Source organism: Aythya ferina (genome assembly GCF_964211825.1).
Source record: "Aythya ferina genome assembly, chromosome: 1".
Taxonomy (NCBI): domain Eukaryota; kingdom Metazoa; phylum Chordata; class Aves; order Anseriformes; family Anatidae; genus Aythya; species Aythya ferina.
Window position 1 is genome coordinate 174970602 of NC_140296.1, and position 23625 is coordinate 174994226.

Below are 23625 nucleotides of genomic sequence, written 5' to 3' on the forward strand. Positions count from 1 at the left end.
ATAATAGCTTAAAACCCAGGGGAAAAAAAATAAAAATAAATTCAACCCTGAAGTAGTGGAAAGCTCATTTATATTTATTTTGGGACAAAACTACCTTTTAACTCTGAATATATAGTTTTTTTTTTTTTTTTTTTTTTTTTTTTTCCTGTAATCACTTTCACCTTTATTTTTGCACAGTAGCAGTTCCTCAGATCTGTATTTCTTTCATAATTGGCCTATGTGATAGCTTCATATATGAACCCCATTAAACCAACAAACATTTTTTTCAATGGGCTTAGTAAAAATACACATACAAGATCAACAGATAATGTGTATTGTTAGAACTGGCAATGTCTTTTCTTGTGGGATGATGACATAATAAGTCAAACCAAAGACTGTCCTTAAATAATGTCATTTATCATGTTCTGAATCCACAATGTAGATATCTTAAAATATTTAGCCTGAAAAAATGAACAGAAGTTGAGATTTATTTTTTTTTCTGAAATATTTGATTCAGCACTGTAAATTTCCAGAGAGCAGGAATGTATCAGGTGGATGCTTTAATTCAAGGGCTCCGTGGGACAAGCTAGAATTACTTACCTAAATAAAAGCCATAGTCAGCTGACCTGCATCACAGCGGCACCTTTTAGTGTCCTTCTAGGTGAGCCTGGAGTGCAAATCCCTTCTCTGCTTCCCCAGGGTTCAGGACCGGTGCTTTCTCCTCACTACAGTACCATAGCTGTCATCTCCATCCCACTGCAACAGCAGCGATAGCAATTGCTGTGCACATTCAGAAGTGTCTATGTATGCTTTCCTGGACGTCCAGTTGCATCAAGGCATGGGATGTGTGGAAGGAAGTGCCCTTCTAGTCCCACTGTTTGGAATTTCATATGTCCCTTGGTCAGGGCCTCTTACTAGACAGAAAGCTGAGAGGTACAGATGAAGGGCCCCATGATAAAAGGCTGTCAGCACACTCAACCCACAAAGATTTAGAGTTAATCGAGCTGTAGAGTGACAGTTGATCATGAACTTATCCATTTCATTTATGGACTGCTTAATCTTTCTGAAAATATTGTTTTGCAGAAAATGACTAGCATTTAATGAATGATTTTAATAATAATAATAATAAAACAACAGGATCCACATGGGATGCAAACTCAGTGTCATTTTTAACTAAACAGCTTTTATTCACTGGACTACACAGTCTTTTGTTAACATCCATAAGAACTCAAAAATGTCAAATTAGTCACCGGAGAGCTCCCATTTCATTCCCCATCTATAATACAAGCAAATATAGAATTACAAGGGAAGTATTAATAAAAAATCGACTGTAAGGGCTGTAAGGACTGATACAAAGTGCATTTCCTAGTATGCATCAAGATGTAAAAATATACAAAATTCCATACGATTCATGTTTAATATGTTATGTCTGAATTTTCAAATAGAACGAATAGAACCAGAGCTAAAATTGTCTCCATAAATAATAAAGCATTTGAAAGTATTAGATCTGTGCAGATGAGCAGAACCAGTGGCTTGCACTATAGCACAGCAGATTTCTTCCCAGGCTTAGGTGACAGCAGATAGTTAAGGAACCTGACTCTCTGACTGCAACTGATAAGAACCTGTGTGGAAGAATTAAAGCCAGAAAACCCTACAGAGGGCATGAATTCACATAGGCAGCCCAAGTGAACGAGAAGGGAGCTGTTTCTGCACCACATCTAAATCAAAGGAACTTACTCATTCCTCTTCAACAGTGCTGATCAAACAGTGCAAAGGACACCTCTCCTTTCTTTGAGGGTCACTAATGGGACAGAAAATGAACCAAAAGTTCAGCCTGGGCATTTTATTTTTCTCTTTTCCTTTCCTTGCTCCTACTTTTCTGTATTCCTGGGATTTATCTACTGAGGTTCCTGGCACCATATGCACAATGATTTCACTCATTAGGCTTGCATTGCTTTCATATTTTCTGACCACTAAAACCAAACCAAATCAAACAAGACACTGAGCAATATCTAGCATATGTGGAAAAGCCAATATGATTATTAAAAGATGAATATATAGATTATGCATTGCATGAATGAGAAGCAATTTAGAACAACATCATGTCTTCATAAGCAAAATCGGCTTGTTTTACATGTAGTGGCATGCTTTTGAGCATCTTTCTTGTCTCCCAATTATATGCTTCTCAGAGATAGAGCCAGAAGGTCACAACCACTTTACTCTCCTCACTACATAAATCAGCCAACCAAAACTACCACTTCTTAGTGCATTTCAATTATTTATGACCCCAAACCTAGTTGAACAAATATCATTCTAGGCCAGAATCTAAAAGCTAAAAGAAGAGAAATAGTCAGCATCACAAATCAGTAGAAATGAGCAACACCAGACTGGGGAATACAGGGTCCCTGAATAGTGAGAAATCTTCCTGGCATGCCTTTATTGGGCCACAAGTCATGGGGGCTGCAAGGCATTAGGCTTTCTTTGCACAGTTTGAAGTGTTCATTTGAAACTGCACAGTCCTGATATGTTTTTTAATATGCTGCTTGGACATACAGCTGAGACACACACAGATGTGTGCACACATTCCAGAATAACAGATATGACTTGTTTGAGATTACACATGCTAGACAGCTCAGCACGTAGCTCCTACTCAAGCTTTGATGGGTGCAAAAACAAACATCTTGTCAGCCATGTCTGACTTGATTTGTGGTCTCAGAAAATGTCTTTGCCCAGCTCTCAAGAGCAAGGACTGGAGTCAGTCCTCCCTGTTAGGGAGCTGCTGAATCTGGCAGACCACAAGGGGGTGGCTTGCTGCACCTCATTGCCCTTAGACCAGGCCTCCATGTGCCCCAGTCCCAGGAACACCCACCATGGCGACCACCAGGCACCTGTCCCACTCTCCGACTGGTCTGGCTCAGTGCAGGCCAGTGTCACACACTGACAGCACACCCTCATCCCCCTCATTCAGCCCCAACCCTGTCACACAGCCCCGAGTGCCCTGTACCCAGAGACACTGCAAGAAATGGAGTTCAGTGGGAAGCTGAGGCAGGCAGTACTCATCAGGCATTGGCATGACCACACAGATTTTAGGTTTCTCCTTGCTGTGGTGTTCCTGTCCTGCCCCACAGGAGAAGGAGTCAGTTTCCCTATGTTTCTGTTCACTTTTGGGGGGAATATTGACCAATATGGCCTTCAACTTGAGAATCGGTCTGCCAAGCCTTCAGTCTTATTAACTACCATTAATGCTTGCAGTTGTCCCGAAGGTTGAGACAGAGACCCTTCCTGTGAAAGACACCTCAACACATGGACATCAGCTTGTCTGAGGACAAGATTGATCTATGAGGGTGCCAAAGGGGCTGTTCCCATGTCTGAACAGGCTTGCTTTGAAACAAGACCCAGGGAGCCGCTTGTCAGTAACACCACCACATTTTCCTCTGTTCCTAACAAAGCTGTTCACAGCCTGCAGCACTTGCGATAAACAGGGTCTGCAGGGCTGTGGTGGGCAGCTCCACCTGTGCTTGCACCCTTCCCTGAGGCCATTCCACTGTTTTTTGGACATCTCACCAGTAGCACCATCCAAAATCGAAACAGACCTATTTATCCACTGGGTTATTTAAATGCAGATGGGCTGAGAGGCTTTTGAAGTAGTGTCCGTCAGCAGAACAGATGTTTGCAGTGTGAATGCTGGTCCATCATTAAAAGACCTCCTATGGGATACTGCTGCCCTCTGGGGCTCTTTGACTTACTAAGAAAGTTTTGAACTAACTGTTTCTCTCTAGCAGGGATAAAATAATGCAAACTTGCTACCGGTTCCAAATATTGTAGCCAGCAGCCTGACTTTCTCATTCCTATTGATGTTCCTGAATCTTCAGACTTCTTTATTTTAACTCTTGTAGATATGTGACTTTGAGCTGAAAGAATTAAAGATCTTGTATTGTATTCTGTGATCTTCATTTCTCACATGTACTTACCCATACACTTGACTTTACCTTGTACTTTCTCAATCACAACTACAAATTTTCCACCAAGATATTCTCTTGTGTACAATTTTCTATATAAGGGATCATTCCGGGTGCTTAGATTGATAATTTCAAGAATATTGGATGGATTTAGATGCATGCATTTCCTTGAAAAGAATAGCAACCATGTTTCCAGTTTAATTGAGTGATCCTTAAAATTAGCAGACTTACAGCTTATTTTAAAAACAGGAATTATTTCTCTTTAGTGAACAAATCATCTGTAACATGGAAAGATTCAGCATGTAATCTATTTCCTAGCTGTATTTGTTCTCACCAGAAGCAAATCTAGCAGTAAGTGTTCTATATTTCTTTGGTTAATAACAGAATTAAGTTGCATTTGGTAAATAGGAAAATGTATGATAGCAGAAGTTTTCCAACATCTCACTTAGAGTATAATAAACTGTGTTGCTTGCTAGCTTTGTGGCTCCTCTAAGTTTCTGATCGTATGCTATAACAAAAATCGATATCTCATTTCTCACATCAGCCAGATGGATAGGCCAGGCAAGGACTTCAGCCAAGGCTTTGTGCCATTCTGACAGGGAAAAAACATGTTTTCCCTATTTCAAGCTCTACTGTTTACAAGCAGCTATTGACAGCTTTGCAGTACTTTCTCCAGGTAAGATCTATCACAGTAGAGCTTTAAACTCTTGCTGGCTCTGCTGTATTCCACTCCCCCACATACCCCAACTTGCCAAGTACAGTTATAAATTCTTAAAGCAGTTCTCACTTTAGGTTGTGCTCACTAAATATTGAAAATAGCCAAGGAATAAAGGAGATGCTCTGAATTTACAGTCAGTCTGACTTATGGTGATCTTCACCAAGAGAAAAAAAAAAATAAAAAAGAAAAAAAAAAGTTATGAGAATTTAGTTTACAGAAATCTGGCAACTACACTTTCATAACTTTTCATGAAATTAGTTTTCCTATATGGCTATATGGCACAGCTCCGTGTATCTGTTGCACAACAAGATGGTGGAAAATCAACTGGCAATAGAAATGGTACGTTTTTCAGCTCTGTGGATGTTATGGAACACATTAAAATAACACATATCTTTTAATGCAAGGACTGGAGAGAAAACTAATATCAGTATAGATAAAATATCTTCAAAGTTACAAGAGAGCTGAAAAATTTTTAAACAAAAATTTTACTATTTAAAAAAATATTACTAATGAAAGCATCAATTGTGTATTTATATGCACAATATATCATAATCACATCCAAAAAAAAAAGTATTAAAAGATAATTAAACCTTGTGATTGCCAAGCAAGTCACTCATTGTATAGGAATGCCAAATAAGAATTATCCATTTATCTCTGGTTGGCCAGCCCACTCACAGTGTTTATTACACATTATTTTTCCCACAGAGAGGCTGCTTGGCAAAAAGAAGCTGAATTAATTTGTCTGAATCATGCTTTCTAGTACAACCTCTGTATTAGCAGGGGCTGAACATATGAAGATATGTCTTCATAGCAATGTCACTGCCTTCACTGTTTGTGAAGTTGGCTTCAAGAATTCTAGTGCTAACATTTAGTGCATCCAATGCATTTGGCTATCAGTAGGGCCTAATTTCCCAGTAATACAAGAAATTTAAAATTCAAATGCAGGTGCTCCATTTTCCACATGTCACCATTGGGAGAGCTACAGAGGCAGCTCAACTCACAAAGGGAATTTGTGTGCAAATGCAAGCCCCTTCATATGCAGGTAGAAAGCAGCAGAATACTAACAAGATCTGCGTGACACTTTTGTATTAAATCCTCTTAAAGTGCAAAGCAGTTCAAATTCTATGATGAACCACAAAGCTCAACCTGGGTCTTCCTTCTTCTTTGTTAAATCCATCTACTTCAGATTTTGAGGTCTCTGGGGACCCAGGGTTACAACAGGCCACCCTGGACTGAGTACAGTTACCCTGGGGCCTTGTTGCTACAATCCTACAGTAACGTGTTTTATCACAGTACTCCAGGGCTTGGTCCTTCAGAACCAGGAGGGAAGTTCAAACCTTAGGCAATGTCTACCAAATGAGAACCAAAACCAGGAGCAAACAATGACACAATCCTCCCTGAAGCCTGTACAAACCTAAGAAATGTGATGGAACTTTATAAGGCTTCCAAATTCAATGACAGGAAGCTATGGAAGCCTGGTTTCAGTTTGCAAAATTAAATGTATCAAGGCATGGATCCTTTTTCCTTTCATTTGTGACTTTTGAAGTGCAGCAGATTCAGACAAAACATTCTATTTTGGCTGATATCAATTGAAAGCTCAAAATCAATGGCAACACACATCAACATAGGCAAAGACAGAATATAACGTTCCCTATTGTACCTTTTGAAGTTTGCTTCTGTTGAAAGTCTACTATGCCCTTCTTCTGGAAAATTAATTTAAAAATCATTTTGTCAGAGAGGTCACAAGGTGTGAAGAAACAACATTTGCACAACTCACTTTTAGCCAATCTTACCTCAAAACAGAAATTGAAGTTAAGGAAGGAGAACAAACCATGACCTAAAAGCAATGCTTCCTCCTTTTCTGACTGATTGCAGGCTCAGATTGCACTTAAAATTCTCAAGGGATGCACAGACTGAGATGAAATATTGTTTTGGTGTGATGGTAGCATGGAGATCATAGCTATAAGCTATATTTGTAAAGCATAAATCAGTGCCTGAGCACCAAACCATGGAAGTTTAGCATTCAATTCATATATTATCACTGATTATAATTTTTTACTTGACAATATATCATCACTCATGTAAGTAGCTCTAAGCTATTTTTTCTACCCGTAACCATGCAACTTATGCACAAGGTGATGACTGCTGAAAACAGCCAAGTGTAAATAATAAAAAGAATATTTTTGTTATTGGTAGTTCTATGCCCCATTGAGAAACTGTTCCATCTCACTACAACCCAGGGCATCGAACAGTTCCTCTCCCAAGGAGTTTATTTTTTTAGCTAGGCAAGATGAGCAGAAGCTCACAGAATGAGATGCAGCAGCCAAGAATTGAGACTGACGGTCCGCAGTCAGCACGTAAATTCAATGTTGTGTTTTTTGTTTTTTGTTTTTTTTTTTTCCTTTAAAAATAAAAAGAAAAAAAAATAACAACAGCAACAACAACAAAGAAAATACTGGAAGAAAGGATAAGGTTTAGAGCTGGTGAGGGAGAATCCTGACAGTGTTGGAGCAAGTGACTAATTGGTATGTAGGAGGAAAAGCTTAAAGTTCAAAGTGCTGTTGTGGCTTCTTTCCTAATCTGTTGGCTGTCTTCATCAGCTAATTTTCAGCATTTCTGAGTGTGTGCCCATATCCTCAACCTACAGCTGAGAACATTGCCTCTGGAATCAGGTTCTGCAGAGCAGGTGACGGTGCTTTCACTCTGGGCTCATAGTTTGTTGGTGGCTCACAGATATCTGCTGGCATCAGCAGTGGATGTGATCCCCACTGCAGCCCTGGCTGTGACTGTCTTATTCCCTACTCCTCTGGCTGAAGAGCTCTCTCTGATCTCTTGTGTTTCATCCTTCTTCTTCCTTTCCCACACATCAATGCTGGCCAGAGCATGGTGCACCCATTTGTTCCAAGTATCCATCAACATCTGAGGGCTGTCTCAAGTGAGCCTTACCATTTTGTTGTTGCTCTTGTTGCTGTTGGTGGTCATATTTTTTGTTGTTGCTGTTTTTGGCAGTAGTTTTGTTTTGTTTTGTTTTTGCAAGTTTCAGCTGTCTCGAGTGTCTCTAATGTGATAAGAGCTTGCTGGCCTCAGCTATACCTGGAGGACCTCACTAACTGGCAAAATGACACCATGGCGGCTTATCACTGCCAATTTCTGTAGTCCTCTGGCCATCACTTATGTTGGCAATATCAGCCACTTCTATTACTCACCACTAGCATTTTGCCGTGGAGGAGTTTGCATGGCTTCCTCTTGGTAGCATGCCTGGATAACAGCAGCTGATGTGGTAGTGGGCTCATGGGACAAGCCCTCACTCGTGGTGGGTGGAGGGACGTGTGAGTTGGGGAACCAGCACTTCCAGGGGAGGGGGAGGGTTGCACATAACCATTCAAGTGGCTATGTGTGTGTGAGTAGAAGCTTTGGGGATTTGTCATGGACGACCACTTAGAAATTTGTGGGCATTTATCAATGCTGGCAAAGAGTCTTGAATAAGAGTTTATCTGCCATATTGCCAATAATGATCCAAAATGTGTAGGTGACTGCCTGCCAGTTGGTGAGATGTTGCTAATAAATGGGTAAGTGCCTCCAACCCCATTCAAGCTGGCACAGCCCAGGGAGATGAACCCTCTGCTGCAACGAACACAGTACCTGTTCCCAGGACCTCAAAAAAAACAAATAACATTAGAAGGGAATTTGGGTAAAACAACCTCCTGCTCCCACCTTGAGGCCCTGGCAGCACCCAACTCCTTCTCTTCCTTTTTGTCACCAGTGAAAACAATTAGCCAGGTGCTGCCCAAGACTGAGGTGTTTGTGGCTGGCTGTGGCAGAAGTGGCCAACTGGTCCTGAACCTCAGCAGTACTCCTGTGGGCCTGTTGTGAGGGTGAAGCTTGTGGGGAGGGTGACTGAGCTGGCATGAGAATCCAGAAGTGGCTATGACAAGAGCACAGCCTTTGCCACTTTGTACATCTCCTAAACAAAGCATTTCCACATAGCGGGTAAGATGCTGGAATAAGTTGTCGCTTAACAGCAACCTAGCATTGTGCTAGGGAAGACGGATTGCTTTTCACTATCACTATGTCATATGGCAGCTGGGGCTGCACAATGAACAGGAGCATTCTGGTGTTGGAAATAGCATTTGAGAGTGTCAGAGTAACAGAAGTCTCCCCCCCCTCTGTTGATGGCTGTATTTGTGAAGTGAACATTTGTTGCCCAGAGAACCATCACACCCTGCCTAGCAGCAGGTAGGAAATCTCTAGTCACAAGCACATCACTGAAGCACTCTTTGCTCATCTAGAATGCTTACTTTCAGTGTTCTTGTTGACTTCTGTGCCAGAAAGTACCTACTGGGTATAGAACTCTGTTATATTTTCAGCTACAGTGAAGGTTTTTTTTAGTTACTGCTCTATCTTTGCTGAGAGGAAGAAACAAACAAATAAACAAACAAACAAAAAACACAACTGAAAACACCTGCAAAAGTGTGATTATTTCACTGAATTGCAAAATAGCTGAGGCTGAAAGTAGCTTCTGGAGGTCCTCTTGTCCAACCCTCCTGCTCAAGCAAGGACACCTAGACACCTGGAGCAGTAAGAGCAGGTTGCCTAGGACCTAAACTTTTGAAGGTCTTCAGGAGTGGAGACTCCATAACCTCACTTGGCAACCTGTTCCAGTGCTCCATCACACGCACAATAAAATGTTTCCTGGTGTTTAGAACGAACCTCATGTGTCTCAGTTTGTGCCTACTACCTCTTGTACTGGCACTGGACACCACTGAAAAGAGCCTGGCTCTACCTTTTTTTGCATCTTCACATCACATATCATAGACCCCAACACACACATACATAAATTCAGAGCTAATTATTAAACTTGTTTATTTAAAATAAGTAAAATCAGCAGGATGAAATGGCCACCAAAACCATTTCTCCTGACAGACCAATGAACTATTCCAGGGAGCACATAAAGGACATGAAAGCCTCCTAGGAGGTGCGCTCCCCATTCCCAGCCCCCCTTCCTTTGGGTCTGTTGGGAATCCTGAAGATTTGGTCTGCAGATCACAGAATCACAGAATCACAGAATTTCTAGGTTGGAAGAGACCTCAAGATCATCAAGTCCAACCTCTGACCTAACGCTAGCAGTCCCCACTAAACCATATCCCTAAGCTCTACATCTAAACGTCTTTTGAAGACTTCCAGGGATGGTGACTCCACCACTTCCCTGGGCAGCCTGTTCCAATGCCTCACAACCCTTTCAGTGAAGAAGTTCTTCCTAACATCTAACCTAAAACTCCCCTGGCTCAACTTAAGCCCATTCCCCCTCGTCCTGTCACCAGGCACGTGGGAGAACAAACCAACCCCCACCTCGCTACAGCCTCCCTTGAGGTACCTATAGAGAGCGATAAGGTCGCCCCTGAGCCTCCTCTTCTCCAGGCTGAACAAGCCCAGCTCCCTCAGCCGCTCCTCGTAGGACTTGTTCTCCAGGCCCCTCACCAGCTTCGTCGCCCTTCTCTGCACCCGCTCAAGCACCTCCATGTCCTTCTTGTAGCGAGGGGCCCAAAACTGAACACAGTACTCGAGGTGCGGCCTCACCAGAGCTGAGTACAGGGGGACGATCACCTCCCTAGCCCTGCTGGTCACACTGTTCCTGATACAAGCCAGGATGCTGTTGGCCTTCTTGGCCACCTGAGCACACTGCTGGCTCATATTCAGCCGACTATCCACCATCACTCCCAGGTCCTTCTCTGCCTGGCAGAGAAGATCTTTGGCTGAATTTCCCATCCTTAGGATAGCTTAGTACTGAAGTTAGACTGTGCCAATACACTGAAACTGTGCATTTGAACTATGGCCTGCAGCAGTCAGGCTTCGTTTCCTCTCAGACCTAAAGGTCATTTTGCCCTTACACATTCATTTGACTCAGCCTTGACCTACTGCAGCATGCTGACTCCTCCTATGGGCTACCAGATGTTACAACCCTGGCAGGAAGGAGAAAGGCTAAGTGTTGGAAAAATCATTTTTGCTGTTATAAGAACAAGTACCTACAAAGAATCTCAGTTTTGGATCTTCTCAGCTAAAGTTCAATTTGGTGTTGCTTAAATATACTCTTGAATCCATATTGTGACACCTGTTAAGTGTGTTCCTGTTTTCAAAAGAGCTGAGCACCCATGATCATCAAGACTTGCCAAGGCAATACAGTTTAATAGCAGATTTTTTACCACTGTAGCTCAGCCTTTTTGCTCCTTTTCCCAGCATCGATTGCATCTCTACAGAAGTGCTCTAACAAGTCCAAGAAAAGCATTTTTAAAACATGAAAGAAGATACAGACCTGACCCTTCTTACCCTGAGTACTCCGTGCCCCCTGCTGATGTTGGCATATGAGGAATGCATGTTTGAACAGATTGCTGCCTCTGTCAGCTTTTGACTCTCAGCTGCTAATATGCTCTTGATAGCATGTTACCACCTGGTATTTGATCTTACCACATACCCAACTTGGGTTGCAGCTGATGTCTGTGTACGAAGCGTATGTACATGGCTCCAGGTGCCTGCTGACATATTTCTTTTTAACCCTGGTAAACCCTGCCGCTGCTCCAGTAACTCAGTATTGTGTCCATGTCAGCTATAGACTGCTTAAGGAGCTGACTCCTGGCAATTGTTGAATATGAGCCGTAGCAGTTCTAGGATAATTAGATCTAAAAAAGAAAAAGATGTTTCAGTGCTGCTGGGGATAACCACCCTTACCACCAACAGAACCCCCCAGTCAGAGCAAACAAAAGCTGGAGCTTAGCAATGCTACAGATGTTTTAAAGCTCTTTAAATAGTGCTGTGCATGGTCCGCCTTACCCCAGGAAATTTCTCCCCTCTTTCACAGAAAGGTCACCCCCCCCAAGTCACTCCTAGGAGTAGCATGTTCACGCTTTCCCCACAGCCACAGCCACCATCCTTCTGGCCAGTAAACACAAGATGGAGCTCTTTTTGAATTAGGTAACATGATAAATTAGCTGGAATTGCCGTGCACTTCCCAGTGTGACCTCAGGTTTTGCTGAACACCAAGACGCATCTCACCTTTGCAGCTGCCAGGAAAGTTTCTACAGTGGAATTAATTGTCACAAGATTTCAGGAGTCTTTTTTAGAGTACACAGAGATGGCAGGTGCTCCTTTGCAATGGGGTTCATGTCTACCAGACATGGGGAGCTAGGGCAGGTGAGTTCATCTTCACTTCCAAGATGAATTCATGGACATTGCTTAAGGCCACCATCCTTTTGAGTCTGAGGGTCTGTGCAGAGAGTTCAGCCCTGCACACAAGGCCAGGCTCTCAGTCCATACCTGCAGCAGGAACTGAGAAATGTGAACTCCTTCAGTCAATCCATGCGCTGCAGAGCAGACTACTCACAACAGGGCCTGACTGCAGATCATTCCAGGAGGGGAACACGGATTTCTTTCAAGGTTAAATTGCAGGTTTGCTCCCACTCCAAAGTCCCTCCTTCTACCAAAAAAGAACATAGCTAAAATAACTTCGAGAGAACATGGTATAAGTGAGATAAGGCCCTGGGAATATCAGGTTTCTACAAACTGTCAGAATAGAGAACAAGACTTTCTTATATTTCAGTTATCTAACAGACTGATGAATTTTTGTTTTCTCCATTTCAGATTGTTTTAGGCATTTTTTTCTTTGGAGTTATAACTCTGATTGATTGAAAATGCTGTTATGCCATCTGGTAGGACCTCCATGCTGTGAGGAAACAATATCCAGGCTCTTCTGCCAGCAAGAAAATCCAGTTGAGGTTATTAAAACTTGAGGCATTGTTGAATTTATCTGCAAAAGGAGGTAGTCAGCAGGACAAAATTCTAGTAGTCTTACATCCCCTGACACTATTGTTCAAAGAGAAGTTTTGGCACAAGCTGTTAGGAGGAACAAAAGTGTAAGTCCAGACAATAAAATTGCCAGCAGATACATGTGTTTTTTAAAAATAAGTCTTGGATAATGAAAACAGTCAAGAGCTACTCTTATCTGACCAAGAGAAGCCAAACTGATACTTGCCTATGTGGGACAGTCTTCTCTACAGTCAGTGGGCCACCACCCACACAAAGCTGAATGATTAAGAGGCACAGAAACAAAGACATTGGAATGAATGGATTTTTCCTGTTTCACAGCTGTGCAGGAAAGGTGCCAAATATTACTTTTATTGTTAATGGGGTCTTTAGCACAGGTGAAACAAAGGGTTCAGATCGTTTCAGATCATGCACAGTTATTGTAGGCAACGATAAAAGAAAAATGAGTTGTGACACTATTTAACTCCCTAAAATCCTCTTAGTGCTCATTTGCAGTTAAAAGTCCATGGCAGTCTATTTTGATAAGTGGTGATCCTAAACATATTTCCAGGAGTGGCAGGTTGGCTGACCTTGTGTTAGGATGGGGCAGAGTAGAAGTTCTCAAGGCCCCGCCTGGGGGCTCCATGAAGGAGTGGGAGCTGCTCTCAGCTGCTGCATGGGAGGGTAGGCAGCTGAGGGGGCTGCAAGACCCTTGGGGTGTGGGGGCAGCCAGGCAGCAAGGGACATGCAAGACCTGAGGCTGCTGAGGGCAGCACGCACTGTTAGGGAGCCACTTCCAAGATTTTGTGAGGCAATCGAGCTGGTCAGGAAGGAAGAACTGTGCTGAAGCTCTTGATGTACATGTATGACTAGAGAATCATTACAGGAAGGATGTAGTTCTCTGAAGGTCATTGCCTCAGGGTTTCCTCCATGTAGTGAATGGTGAAGGAAGCTAACAGGCATATTGGGAAGGACCAGACTTGGCAAATATCTGTGTGATGTACTGCTACTTCTGCCTTGGTCTGCTCTGGGACCCATCACCTACCCCGGCCAGACCAGCACACACCCACCCTGTGACCATTCAGTGTGTGGCCCTGGGCATGGATGCTGATAGAAGGGTGCTGGAGAGAGAGAGGAAAGTCAAGGGAGTTGGCATTATGACTGCAACTATTTCAACAACTTACCCAGCATTGAGAACCAAAGATCACCTGCCACTCTGCCCCTCCATCAGCTGTACATGTAGGTGACACCAGGGACCAGTGATCACACTGCCTTGGAGGTGGACCTGGACAGGCTGGAGGAACGTGCTTTTCCAGGGACATGATGTGTATGTAGCCCATGCTGCAACCACATGCACATGTATGTGTCTGTGTGGGTAAGGAGTGGGTTTGGGGTTTGGGAGTGTGCTTAGGCATTTGCTGGTGTTTGTTAGCTTTTGTTTCTAGTGTCTAGTACTGTGGTTTATCTACTATATTGCTGATATTGAGCCTGAATATATAATTCACTGATTGCTGGTTAATTAGGTGCTGTTAATTGAAGAAATCATTCCAATCCTGATGTATGTTCAACAATGTAAGATGAGTGGTGCTTCCCTGGGACAGACTGCTGCTGTGCCTTGCCCCAGTGGGTGCCATTCTGGGAGGGCTGTGCTGCCCGTGCCCTCTGTGGGTTTCTAGCACAACCCCAGGCTCCCTGGGGGGCACAAGCAGGGCTCCAGGGCTCATTTGACCCTTGACACAACCTCTGTCCTGCAGTGAGGGTTAACGTCAGGCTAATGTTTCCCCTCATCTTGTCCCTAAAAATAGTGTTTATCACAATGACACTGGCAGGGCCCTTCCATGTCTCAGACAAGACCATACACCAGGATGCTATGTGCAGAATCCCATTACTGATATATTGTTGTTTTGCAGGTCTCTCTATTTCATTGTTCAAGCAAAAATTAATGCACTCACAACATACAACAATATGTTAGAAGAATGATTTTTACTATTTGTCTTTTGAACTTCCAGCATTCCTTCTCAGTGACACTTGATACAGCTGAGGAAAAACCACAACCTGAAGATGCCATCAAATAAACACTGTCAGTCCTTGCATGTACAATGAAAAAGAATTTAACTACTTCCTTTTTGCAAAATATCAGTCACAAAGAAACATTAGAATGTCAACATTTGGGAGGATAAAAGAACAGCTTTGTAACTTCTTTGCATGCTACTTGCAGAGATTTGAAGCTCCGTGGAAGTCTACTTCCCTGGCTCACAATGTCTGAAGACAGACTGAGATCAGCAAGCTCAAGAAGGCAGTTGAGGAAGAAGTGAGGTATTTTCACTCCTCATTACAGCCACCCTGCAGGCATTCTGATGGCAGGAGGCAATAGGCATCTGATGCTAGCAAAACTGTCTTCTGGTTTCAAATACTGAATTTCTGCAGATGAAGTATATACCTGGGTGAAATATGTTTAGTCCTGTTCCTGAGATGTTTTGTGCAGTTTATGTGTGTGTGTGTGTGCACGTGAAACTCATGAGGCAAATGAAATGGTTAGCATTAACAACCCAGAGAGGCCAAAGTCTTAAAAATACAGGCATGATATTGCAGAGAAGCATACATGTGGGATACTTGATTTCTGGAAATTAGCAAGTGACTTCACAACTCCTCATTTTAGTTTTCTTTGCTACCTTTTACACGTCTTCTGTATTGCAAATTCTTCAAGCAGTTCCCTTCCTGTCTTTATAGTTTCATTTCTCTAAGGCACTTTCGTGCTACTCCGTTATAAATAGTAACAAGAGCAATGCAATGAGTGGGTAGTTTCAGTAAAGTACATTTTTCCAGCACACTGCAGAAGATGGAGTAGAGAGGTCTCTAGGAAAGGTCTCTTCAAATGCCTAGTTCACTTCTGCAAAGAGTTGACAGTGATATTTGTGTAGCAATGTTGCCTAAAAGCACCAGCAGTCACATTTGGGCTATCTGTGTTTATTCTTTCATGTGCCTTTTGCAAGGCACTAAAATACACCCAAATAAACTAAATGCCTTTGAGGTCTAGTCAGACCAGCACCATGCTGAGTCTTTGCTAAGACTCTTTAGAACAGCAGGGGTAACAGCTCAGGTGCAGTGACCAAAAATAGCTCTATATCTCACGGGAACATTATACCTTATGGTGACCCTGCAAGAATTTTGAGAACCTGTTAGCACAGACAGCTTACTAAAGACCCATCATCATCCTCTCTTATATGACAAAGGCTTTACTTGGGCTTGAAAACTCAAAAAAAAAAAAAACAAAAAAAAAACACTTTTTTAGGTGCAAAACCACACATTTCAATGGAGATTTCAATAAACGCTACACACTAAGACTACCTGTAGTTGGTAGGTTCAGCAAACATTGGTCTTCATAAGACTTACCATGAAAATGGACCGGGAGGTTACTGTTGACTTCTACCTCATATGCTCTAGCTGCATTTATATAAATAGTGAGCTCTTTAGTCTTTTGAATCAATACTATTTTTTCTTTTGCTTTTTGAAAGAAATATGCCAGGAGTCTCTCCAGAACTCCATAGGGAAGAGTTTGATCTCTGCACCCTTTGGGTTTATATCTGAGGATTAGCCTTGCTGTGAAGTTGGCAGGATTTGTGCAGGTCAGAAGTGATGGAAAGAGAATTAAAAAACGAGGTACCTGAATGTCTATTTTATCTGTTTGTATTTTAATTTTAACCTTGCGCAGATTTTGGAGAATGCTACATTTTTGTATAGTTTCATGAAGCAAAACCAGAAAAATTTATCTTTCCAGTAACCATAGAAACACAGAAACAATGGTACTGGAAATTGTTACACTTTCTCTGTCCTTGCAGTAGCAGGTTTGTGTTATTGCTGGATGATGCAAAAATCAAGCCACATCCATGTCCTCAGCAGTGTTACCTGGCAAGGCTGCCATAGCCAAGAGGGAATGAACCTCATAAAAGTCTTCAGGCAGCTGGAGCAGCTGGAGCCCCGGCTGTTATGGAATATATCAACTCTAGCTGCTATTTGCTATTCCTGTTTTCAGCAAATGATTTTATGGGTAATTAAATAGTGAAACTGTAACCATGTTTGAGTACGTGTTACATTGACCAAAAGATTTTGTTGTCCAAAAGACTTAGTGGCCACCAGCCTGTTGACTCCTTTCATGTCCTCACATCCTCCCAAAGAAAGGCCAGCGAGAAATGCAGTGTCTCAGAAACAGTCACCATCAACATTTATCTCTAAAGGGAAGAAGAGCACATCAATATCTTTTTAAAACCTCTTTTTGTATAAGAGTCTCTCATTACCCAGCTCCTTTGCCTTTGACTTTCTATCATTTAAAATCACACTGTCTCTTGCCTGCTTTAAGCTACTGCTGCAAGACACGAATGTAGATTAAATTGTACTGATTTGTTTGATCTTTGTAGAATAGCAGAAGTTTTAAGCAGTAAAGGAGAGGACGGAGATACCAAGTTGTCTGTCTCCCTTTCAGATTTCTGTAAGTAACCTGCCACCTTCCCAGACAAGAACTCGAATGGGGACAGCTTTCTTCTGATTGCCTCTGCCAGACTTCCTGAGAGCGAAGGGCTCCTTAGTCTCACTAGACAGATCTTAATTAAAACAAACCAACCCTCTGACCTGCCTAGGCTTCACCCACCTCACATGTAAGTATTGGTTTCTAATCTGTTTTTCCTTTTAGAGACCATGTCTAAAACTCTTGTGTGTGCAGACATACACAAGGCTAGTAATGGAAAGTCAATATGAGTGGAGGTCAGAAAAGAAAGGAGTCTTTTTCTTCAGTTAATCCAAATGATTCTTCAGTTAATACTGATTATAGTCTGGCTGTATAGATTCATGACCTAGGCAATGCAAATATTCAGCTGTCCAATTCAGTTGTTTCCTACTGACCACTCCAAACTGGTTTTCCAAAAATGTAATAGCCCTTTCCGTTAATAGGTGATCTTGGGTTTTGTAGACAAAGTACAATAAAGTGTGACTCTTTCATGAGCAATTTTAAACATTCCATTGGGGTAATTTATAGCCAAGGGTTGTAAACTGAAGAGATGATTGACATTTTCAGTATGCAAATACAGTACCAGGCAATAAACAAATACCAGTTATGAATTGTATGAAATACAATTACAATTAACTTCAGCATCACAAGGAAAGTGGCTTTTTTTTTTTTTTTTTTTTTTTTTTTTTCAGTGCCTGCATGACATTTTCTACTCTCAGTTATTCCTGTGTAGTCCCTAGGGAGAGCTGGTGTGGACTCACTCCCACAGAGCAGAAGGTACCTGACCGTAAACTTGCTCAAATCTTAATAGATTTGATAGGCTTTGCACAATGTCTCTTGTCATGCTTTATACATAGTTTGCTCATTCTTGCTTGCTATTACTGGGAATCCCTTCTTTCTACCAGTGGCAACATTTAGGCAGCAATACTGGAAAGGGTTTGGTAGTGGCTGCCCAGGGAGGTCATGCAGTCTCCATCCTTGGATAGTTTCAAGACTTGCAAAGATAAAAGCCTTGAACAGCCTTGCTTGAGCTCAGAGCTGACCCTGCTTTGTGCAAGAGCTTGCCTGGAGATACCTACTGACCTGAATTATCTTGTGAACCTACAAAAGTGAAGGGAAGGTAAGTAGAGAGGAAAGGAGGACACTGAATGGAAACTGCAGGTAATTTTTAGGATACTGAGAATCAAAGACATTTAAATAGTGGAAAATGCAGGGAAAGGATCTTAAGGGAAAAATAAACAATGAAAAAAATAAGTTAACAACTGAAGAAATAAGAATATTCAGATCCTTTTCAAACTTTCTTTGAAAGGTGGCAAAAAAGAGAGTGCAAAGAAGCAGCTAATAATGACTTTTTGGAAAAAAAAATGCATTTTGGCTATTATGACTCCTTTCTGCTTGCCTTTTTCATTTCCCTGATAATAGGTAGGAGCCACAGCAGCCAGCCACAGCAACAGTACTTGTCTGTCTGAAAAGAAGAAAGGAGCCCCCGCTTCCTTAGAATGCCCATCACTGAAGTTATGTCAGGCAGGGAACACAAGGGGGCTTTGTTAATGAGCAGGCTGGGAGCCCTTTTTCCCTGGGAACTGAAGAGCTATAATGAAGGCAAACCTGAGGACAACACCTGTATATTCATGTGGCCCATCTCCTTCAAATGTAGCTGAGAGCACAGCAACTTGCAACAGAAGAGAGGGGGCCCTGCTTGTTTAAAAGTTACATGGTTGTGTCTTCCTAAATGAATACATCCAGTTGTAAAGCTTTAAGTCTGTAAGCATTCCTTGGTAATGATCCATAGAGGGACCTGGTTAGATGGACCAAATACCTTTCTGTATGTAGCATGCAGTATTGCAGTGAAGCATTTTCCTGCTTGTTCTGTCCCTAGGCTGGAACAGGTACCTGTAGCTTCTTTGGCAGATTTTCCTTGGCTGGGCAGAGCATGTGTGCAGATGGTACTGTATCAATAACAGCAATTATGGGCCTTTGGTGGGTTATTTGCAGTTTAGGTCACCAACAATAAAAATTGCTTGAAATAAAAGCAGAAGAATGGGGCTTCAGTGAAAGAAACAAAATGAAGAGGGGAAGGAATCGAAGGAATTCAATATGCAGGGAAGTGCTCCAGATGTCACAAAGCAGCATGAGACCTGGGTCTATAACCTGCCTGCAGGAATCAGATAAGCTGCCCTTCTGCAGACCCCAATTGCCAGACATCAAAGGAAAAGAAGAGATTAGAGGTATCCTTGTGACTGTGCTGCGGCTGTAACATACATTTCTGAAAGGATTTGATGCTACTAGATTGCTCTTAGCAAAGCAGCTGGGTTCATATTTTTCCTCTATCCAGCAAGGAGTTTGCTGTGGAAACTGCAAGCTTCATGAAGTTTCTCCTTCATAAGTTTTGTTCCTGCTTCTCTTTCAGAAAGCCACCCTTTCCCCCAAACACTGAAAAGCTGCTGGCATTCTCCGTGCAGAGGAATTGATAGAAGGGCGATAAGATGGTGTTAAAACCTAGTCACCCAGAAGAGCTGCTCACCCAGAAGTCATCTGGAAGCTGAGAACTGTGAGTATTAGGGAAGAAGGACTTGCTCTTCTGTTCTGGATGGGTAGTTATTGTCTCTCCATTTGTTCCCCAGTTTTCCTATGAAACAGGGATTTTACATATATTAATCTACTTCTGAAATGGTCACATAATGCATTCTTCCTCACCTCAAGGCTGCAGAGCTCACAGACTAAACTTCTGCCTTTTGGTTGTCCTTGGTTGTATAACTGGTATCACGATGACTTGCCACATCGTGGTCAGGGCAATTTTGAATGCAAATGAGGAATGAGGACGAACAACCCCTTTGTCACCTGAGGCTTAGAACAGATGGGCTGTATGGTAGAAGAGCTGGCATGTTTGGTGCGTGCAGCAGGAACTTGGTCAATAAAGCAACTGGAAGTGTTTGTTAATAAATGCAGTTCGAAGCTCTGCATGTCACTATCCATAGTCTTGAGCACAGGGTCACTCTAACATCTCATAAACATGCGCTGTGTCTATATCATGTAGTAGGCCGCTACAAGTGAAGCAGCTTTATGGTCTTATTCACAGTTTGGTATGTCTAATTTTTATGGGTCTGGCAATCTGCTCAAAGCTTAAGCTGGTTACTTTTAAATGCAGCCTAAAAAGCTGAAACACTCTGCTTGCAGGACCATAACCACTTCAACTTTATGGTCTAAGATAAAAAGTTCTCTCCCACTGAGCCCCTCCTAGTAGGTCATTAAAATTAAGGGCAGTGTATTAAAAATCTGCTACATCTTTTATTAGTGAGTCATAACCTGTGCATTTGTGGGAAAATGAGCTTGCCAGTCTAGTAGGTATCTGAACTGCTGTCTTTCCAGTCTTTGAGAGGTGTCTGTTCTTTGTTTTCAGGTGCTTGTCATGATGGAAGCTATTAACTGCAGGAAAAGCAATTACTTGACACATACTGTAATACTGTGTAGTAGCCCAGCCTAAGATGGTACTAGCTGGAGAGGACAGAAATCTTTAAAACAGAATAAATTTACTTTTCGCATAGATTCAACAAAACTGTAATTTGGGGAACCAGCTAGTGCAATTAAATGTTCTTGTTTGGTTTTGTATTTTCTAGGCAATACAAGAGGAGGCAGAGGAGATGAAACAACCTGTAGTAAGTAACACTCAAGGAGCAATGCAGAATAAAGAGGGCAGTACTGAATAGTCTGTTTTCAGCAGTTTCACCAAGATAATCAATTAATCCCTAGATTCCAAATATACACACCCTATAAAATTAGATTTTTAAACATAAATTTTCTCATATACGTGAAGATTGTATTTAAGGTATATTCTACAAATACTCTATTTGCCCCATGTCATTTCCATCTCATCAAAGGTAATTGTTGAGGATGCTGAAGTAATTTATAGGCACTTATGTGCTCACAAATCTTATGTGCTTAGCCCAGAGATGTCTCTTCTACATATGCATCACTGTACAGAGTATCTGTGGGGAAAACAAACAAAGAAAAAAAAAAAAAAAGGAAAAACAAAAGAGGGGAGAAAAAAAAAAAAAAAAAGGTTATTGTGCCAAATTCTGTCTCTGACAAAGCATACACAGCCTTACATTGATGGTAACTGCTGACTGCTGGATGGCCTCTTATAGAGGGCAGAATGGAGATTCGTGCAATGTGTAAAAACTTGACATCTCCTCAAGTTTCTTTCCTTTCATAGGTTGCTCAACTTCTTCAGGTAAAGAAAAAAAAAACTAAAAACTTTTTTGTTAAACTTTCATGAAAAGGTCAACAAATCATATCAAAGTAATAGTTGTGAGCAAAAGATAGGAGAAAATTTCAGAGTTTTTTGAGTTAAAGAAACATTTCAAACTATTAATAATGAACAACAGCTGAAAACAATGAATATAATTGTGGGAAGAATATTTCCATTTCAGGTAACCAATTTTAGGCCTCTTACCCACCCAATCTCTCATGGACCCTTCTACAGTCCATGGCAAAAGAGCAGAAGACAAATTGCTTCAGGAGAATATAAAGAATGAATCTGCATTAGTAGCTCAGCACAGGAGTGCAGTTTAGATTGCAACCATGTACTCTCCCTTGCTTCAAATTGTGAGGTCTCTACACATGAATGAGATTTGGTTAAAACATACTCCAGCCACTACTGGCAGTCAGTTTACAAGAGCAGACGAGCTAAACTGAAGTAAAGAGTCTCAGGGTAAGTCTAGTTACCTATCTCAGGCTTCTCAGACTAGATACTGAAAGCAGAGAATAGAAACACTCCTCTCTCATCTGTGTCTATGTTTACAAACGAGGCTCCCACACAATGGAGAATTCCTTCCTCCTCTAATTAAATTGACGAGTTGACTGTGGTGAGTGGCTACATTGAGTCATAGAATCATAGAATCATAGAATCATAGAATATCCTGAGTTGGAAGGGACCCTTAAGGATCATCAAGTCCAACTCTCGACACCGCACAGGTCTACCCAAAAGTTCAGACCATGTGCCTAAGTTCACAGTCCAATCTCTTCTTAAATTCAGACAGGCTCGGTGCAGTGACCACTTCCCTGGGGAGCCTGTTCCAGCGTGCAACCACCCTCTCTGTGAAGAACCCCCTCCTGACGTCCAGCCTAAATTTCCCCTGCCTCAGCTTAATCCCGTTCCCGCGGGTCCTGTCACTGGTGTTAATGGAGAAAAGGTCTCCTGCCTCTTGACAACCCCTTACGAGGAAGTTGTAGACTGCGATGAGGTCTCCCCTCAGCCTCCTCTTCTCCAGGCTGAGAGAGTCTTTTCACTTCTTAAGAATTCATGTTGTAAGTAGTCTCTCTGCTTGACCATTAATTTAAATACTCCTGCAAAATCTAGATTATTTTATGTTTTTCTCACTTTCATGCAGGCTTAAAAGCATTAACTCAATGTGAGGTCACAGAATTATTTTAGCTGTGGATCAGTTGCTTAATAGCAGTTTTCTCAGAGTCATGTCATCGTGCATGCTGTAAGGCTCAAGTAAGTCTTTCATTTTCTGCCTACGTATTAATGGATTTAACAACTCCCATGCATAAAAAGAGAAATAGGCTCATGGGAGAGTTTCAGTACTTGGGTTTATGGTGCCCAAAACATACAGAGAAGGATGTATCTGCAAAATCAACCAGCTATTTCTGTAACGACTTAACAAATGCTCTCACTTTTAAATCAAATTCTGCTTGAAAGTCAGGCATCAGTATAATCACCTTTTACATAATACAGGTGGGATCTCACAGTGTTTTACCATTAGTAATTAATGGTTTGTCTTTAGTTATATATTGTCAACTAAACAAATTTATAGGTTGCAATAGGCAAAAGCTAATAGGTTTATTTTTAGCCATGTTTTTAATGGATAAATATTTAGTCTGATTATAAAGTTAACTTTTGCCTGATGAAATACTAAATGGTCCATAAACAAAATATTTGATTTTGACTTTACTGTGATACTGTCTATCTTTTCTAGCGCCAGAAATATTTGTGATTTTATATAGGACAATGCATGTGTATTTCTTTTAAATAAACTTCAAAACTAATAGAATATGTTCCTGCCTCATAATAAACAATTGTCGAATGATGTTTATTAAAATTGACTCTCAACTGACAGTTAATAAATGCATAGTTCTATTATGCATGCTAAATTCAGCATTCCAAAAACTTAAAAGCAGATAGATCAAAACAGTGGAGATAAAAAAGTCACAAAGACAAAATACAGCAACACCAGTAAATGACAGGGAAATAATTCAGGCTTAAAAATGACTTATTATTTAGTAACTTGTAACAACAATTTATAGAACTAAATTAGAGGTATATCAGAGTCTTTCTGATGTTTTAGATATGCAGTTCCTCTAGTGCATATAGTTTGATCACACAGCAAAAGAATTCACATTCCAAAGTCCCCTTCAGAAAAGCAAAATAAACACTTTTGCCACGTTTCTGCTTCCAGGTTACTTTTACTTGTGGATAATGAATGAAGAAAGAAAAGGTTACAAGACATTTCAAGTATAAATCCATTTTAATTAATACCCCAAAACATTTCTTCAGCATGTTTAGACTGTCCATACGTGGTGTGTTTCATATGCATGTTTCGTGTATACCCAGACAACATCTGCACCAAAGCATACCAATAAATACTGGATTTAACAGGCTCCGTGTCCTT

General features: G+C 41.4%; 1 long non-coding RNA gene across 1 annotated transcript; it reads left to right on the forward strand.

Moving 5' to 3' along the window:
- The first annotated feature begins 14630 nt into the window (after positions 1-14630).
- On the forward strand, positions 14631-23611 carry LOC311430449. Its single transcript, XR_014688797.1, has 6 exons — positions 14631-14766; positions 16931-17102; positions 17644-17728; positions 19362-19502; positions 20569-20607; positions 23413-23611. It is a non-coding gene; the product is annotated as an uncharacterized lncRNA (long non-coding RNA).
- Positions 23612-23625: the final 14 nt, after the last annotated feature.